Source organism: Asparagus officinalis, chromosome 5 (assembly GCF_001876935.1).
Source record: "Asparagus officinalis chromosome 5, Aspof.V1, whole genome shotgun sequence".
In the NCBI taxonomy this organism is placed as follows: Eukaryota; Viridiplantae; Streptophyta; class Magnoliopsida; order Asparagales; family Asparagaceae; genus Asparagus; species Asparagus officinalis.
Window position 1 is genome coordinate 99,448,241 of NC_033798.1, and position 5,530 is coordinate 99,453,770.

The following is a 5,530-nucleotide window of genomic DNA, read 5'->3' on the forward strand; positions in this document are numbered from 1 at the left end:
TCGGGCCAGGCCATTCTGGCCCGGCCCATTTTCCCACCGAGTCTAGACCTAGCTCTGGGCTAGGCCCGGACCCGGGCTACCCCGATCCAGCCCTTTTGTTAGCCAGGCCGGGCCGGGTCTGGTGCGGGCACCGACGAGGCGGCCTGGGCCCAGGCCTTGGGCCGAAATGGACACTCCTAAATTCGCATAAATCATATTCTATTTTAAATTTATAAATAAACTATACATAAAGTTAGAATCAATCATCTAACTTCACTTTGATGTTAATTTTTCTAAAATCCCAACGATACATCAATTAATTTTTCATGTTTAAAGCACGTGATCTCTCCTTTTATGCTCGGCAAGCTCTTCATGTAAGATTAAGTGAGAATATTCTTGAAATTTTAAGAAAAGTTTAGCAGCAAAGAGGTTTAGGTATGAATTGAAAATGTAATATGGTTTGTGTAAACGTGTCATATGGTGATCTCCAAGAAAAAAAACCTTATTATTATAATTATTATCCGTAAACTAATATTTACTCCCAATTTGTTTTCTGACAATGTTAATAATGGCCAATTGATAAATTCTGGTGAATCTCCACTAGCACTCAATTAATGCTGATTATGAGTTCAACGTATGCTGGGTCTTATAGGACATCTCCCCTAAATCGAAGACATGATGTAACAATTTAATTAGAATGATTTCAAAATCACTTGAAAACATCCACAAAACCACTTTTTCACTATATATAACTCCTAGTCAAATAATTAACGGAGCTACTCTATCTAAATAAACAGAGAAGAAGAGAGGGAACGATGAGATTTCTTTGAGAGGGTTCCGGTAACAAGTAAGTGGGTTTGATTTCTTTCGTTGTTGTGTTTTCTTAAGGAGAATACTCCTCCTTTTATAGGGGCCAAACTCATCATCTCCACCCCCTCAAAACTGTCCCTGTGAGATTTTCTCTCAACAAATCCCAATTCTCATATTTTCCACGTTTTTCTCAATTGAGAAAAACGTTGATTTGGTCACACAAGACCAAGTCAGAGTTACACTCTAACCCTCAGAATACCTAGTTCTGAAGTAAGTAGTTCTTCCCTGCACAATAGCAAATCGTAAGAGGGCGAAGTTGGGTTTCCCGGTTGTTCCTCCAACGATCAAGTCAGTGATTTTCTTGAGTGGAGAAGTAAAATAAAGTGCAGTAGTTCTTAAACACAGTGAGTAGTAGTAAAAGATTTACATTATTATTGAAAATAGTACTCATATTCATAGTGGTGGTGGAATGATAGAATGATAACTTCGGCCGAGTATGAGATGACATCCATGTTAGTCTTTGCTTTACAGGTGTCGATCGATGAGTGGAAAAGAGATCACATTTGTATTTAATGCGAAGTGATTGGGGGTGTGTGGTGTCGGCGTGCTCCGAGTTGTCATAAAGACTATTGGGGGCAGAGGAATGATGGTGCTCATAATGCATTTAATAGCACTTATTGCGAGGTGATTGGTCGCTAGTGTACGGGAGGGGGCTCGAGGCTCGAGGTATTTCGTCGCCTTTCTACTCGTCCGGTGGTCGAGAAGTACCACCTTTGAGTCGTTCTCGCAAGGTATCAGCCGATTGGTCAGCCGAATGGAGTTATAAGCAGTCGACTTAGCCAGGGGACGACACGTGACGCCTTTCGAGTCGTCCTCGTAAGATGTCGGCGTGTCGAGTCGATCGAACTGGGTCTCTGATTATCTTGAAATACTGACTTAATTATGCATAATGTGGGATACTTGTTCGCCATTGATTAGAGATTATTTTTCATCACTAAAACACTAATAAAAACCTCCTTAGCCTAAAAACTAAAAACCTCCTTCATCCAATGGCTAGGATTCAGTCAAACAATCAACAGACACATACATTAATTACCTCATTAAACACATGCATTAATTACATGAACGTAGTAAAAATTGATTACTCTTGCATCTATATTAATTATTCAATTAACAAAAATAAATCAAATTCCTTCGGGTCTCGTTAACTCTACCTACCTCACACGCTCTCCCCTAAAAAAGAATTCGTACCTCCTACCATTTCATACTCCCTTTTAAAACACGACTTCGAAAAAATCTTTCTATGGTTAATATTGCATGTTACTATTTTAAATATTTTATTTATATCTTAATTTATTCTAATCATAATTATATCTTATCCTAATCCTATGTGAACTATTTATAGCTAATTTTAAAAAATAATATTAATAAAATATAAAACATATTCATGGTATTAGTTTGTTAAGATAAAATAATTATAAGTAGCTAATGTACTATAATACATAAAGTATTGCAAAAAACGTAAAAAGTTTTAAAATTGCACAAATACCCTAATAAGTTCAATATTATAAAAACAATACCGACGTCTAAAAACTTAAATAACAAACATGAAATTAAGAGTTATAAGAAATATCATGACATTTAAAAATTATCACCGACACATGAAACATAAAAGTTACAACTACCAAACTTAATAGTAATTTTTTTAAAAATACTCCTAAAATTTTAAAAATTACAAATCACACCCTCAAAGTTTAAAACCATAAAAAAACACTAAAATTTTAAAACTTGGTAAAGAAAAGTATAGTTGTAAGGTATTCTTTTATTAATATATATATATATATATATATATATATATATATATATATATATATATACACCCTCAAAAGTTCAAATTACAAACAAGCACATAAAATTCTAAAATTTTAAAACTTGCAAACATCATGTATGAATTCAAGGGATTACCATAATGCATGAAAATTTCTGACATTTCAAAACTTAAAACAACAAATATGAAATCAAGAAATTAACAGCAGCCTCCAAAGAATTTAAATTTTTTAATTAACACCCTCAATGTCCCAAAAATTATAGAAATATCCTCAAAAGTTCAAATTATTAAAAAACAACCCTAACATTTTAAAAATTCTAAAATTTGCAAACAAGAAAAGATGAATTCAAGAGATTACCCTCATGCACCTAAAAATTTAAAATTTATCGAAATTAATCTCAAAGTTACAAAAGTTGTAAAAAAACGCTTTCAAATTTTAAAAATTATAAGAAAAACTCAAAAATTTTAAAATTTATAACCAGTACACATCAAATCTAAAAACTATTGGTAGACCACTAAAATTTGAATTTTTTTAAAATTAATCTACAGTTTTAACAATTAAAAAAAGCAACCTCAAAATTTTAGAGTTGTAAGAAATATCGTGACATTTAAAAATTACCACCGACACATGAAACATAGAAGTTATAACTACCAAACTTAAAAGTATTTTTTTAAATGCTCCAAAAGTTTTAAAAATTATAAATCACACCCTCAAAGTTCAAAACCACAAAAAAGCTAAAGTTTTAAAACTTAGCAAATAAAAGTGTAATTGTTAGGTATTCTTTCACTTATATATATATATATATATATATAATTTCTAATTTAGGGTTTACTGTCCCTTTTCAGCATCTAAAGATACTCTAAATTGATACTAGTAAATAAAAGCAATAAGAATTGATTAAAATATCTTATTTGGGAATAAAAGTTTAAAATTATTATAGCTTAAAAATTATCATTACCATATAAATCAAAGTAATTGCATAAAATTTTACTAATAAGTTAGAGCAGTAAAACATATTAGTAACATTAATTGATAGATGTTTAAATCCATAAAAATAATAAAAGACTATAATATAATAGCTTAGCATTAATTAATTATAATTTAGAAATATTAATCTCTTCTATTAATAATATTTATTAAGTAAAAGAATACAATGAATTGCGTATGGAGATACTATCAGAATGTTCAGAAATATCCTTCAAAAGAATTAAGCTATTTCCATTACAAATGGGAAAATGACAAAAATAAATCTAAAATTTAGAAAACGTCAATGAATCATTTTAATTGGTATTAACATAAGATGTGTCTATTAAAGAAATACCAACTGAGTTATATCGAAGAATAAATTAATAAGTTTATCCCAATCAAAGAAGAATTCTCTATAAAAGATATAAGAAAAATTAGTAAGCATTCATAAATTTCATACTTTGCTCTTTAAATAGTAAAGAAATTAAATATTAATATTATAATATAAGAAAAATTAGCAATAAAAATGTAGATATTTAGTTTAGATCTTTGTAAAAAATAATAGGGATAGAGTAAATATAATATTATTGACATAAGAGAAACTCTTATTGGATTTACATCGAAAGAATTTATTGTAGAGAAAAAAGAGTTAACTCCTAATCTTATTTAAGTAATAAATTAAAAACACAAATAATTTCATATATATGAGATTAATATTTATTCTCATTGAAATAATAAAAAATTAAAGTTTGTATTTTAAGAAGTTTGTGTTGAACATTAGAAATACATTTAACTTCTTTGTAAGGTTAAACGACAAGATAAAAGATTAATGATCCCAAAAAAGATAACAGCATAAAAAACACAACTCTAGCATGATGTCACAATCGAGTAGATGATGAAGACACTACTTTAGAATTGCCCAGAAAAAAGATAAAGGTAAGGAAGGATTGATTTTAGCTCAATAAAAAAATAAAATAAAAAGAATAAAAGATAATATTTTTTGAATATTTTATAAAATAGTTTAATTATTTTGAGTGAATTTAGGAATCTTTAGAAGGGAGTTTCATGAGCTTTTTTTAGTACTTTTATATACTTGTGTAGATGATTTTATCATATAAAAGTATACTAGAGTTAGCATTAATATTTAATTTATAATTTCTTATGAAGTCTATCAATGATTAGGAATAAACTTCATATTATCTTTTGTGTCGTTTTAGTATAATTTAAACCAATTATTTTATCTTATTGGTTTTAAATAATCACCTTCATTGTATAACATTATTTCAATATTTTTTTATTTTTGCAACACTGTACTTTCTCAAGTAAAGCTCGGTATCACGTTAGTCAAAATAATATGAAATTTTAAATTAGCTTCAAATTATATTTATTTTCTATCAATTCAAATATTAACATGAAAATTTAAATTGGGTGTAGCCCATTTAAACAAACGTTAAAGAAAATAAATAATCACAATATTAAAGTTTAGAGATAAAAGTAAGCATAAATTATTAAAGTGGAACTGAGGAATAAATTTTAGTTAGAAAATAATCTAAAAATACTTAATTATGGTATTTAACCACGTGCATTGCATGTGTATAAAACCTAGTTTTTAAAAAAACATAGCTCATTTTTTTGTTGTTAGTTTTATTTTTATTATTTTGTAAGTTTGATAACACATTTTGAAATCAAACTCAATATCGTGAGAGTTATATTGTAACATTCCAATCACTTGGGTCACCCAAGATGGATAGTTTTATTGTTATTGTTAATACTATTATTTGCTTATCAACGATTCATTTAGGAGTTGTTTGGTTCAAATATTAAAATTATAAGAAATAAAATCTCATCGAGAAGTTTAAATTCATAATTGTTTTACATATCTTGGGATTCCTAATTTTTTGTTTTGTTCAACAAGATAATAGAAAAGTAAATCCTAGAATTTGTAA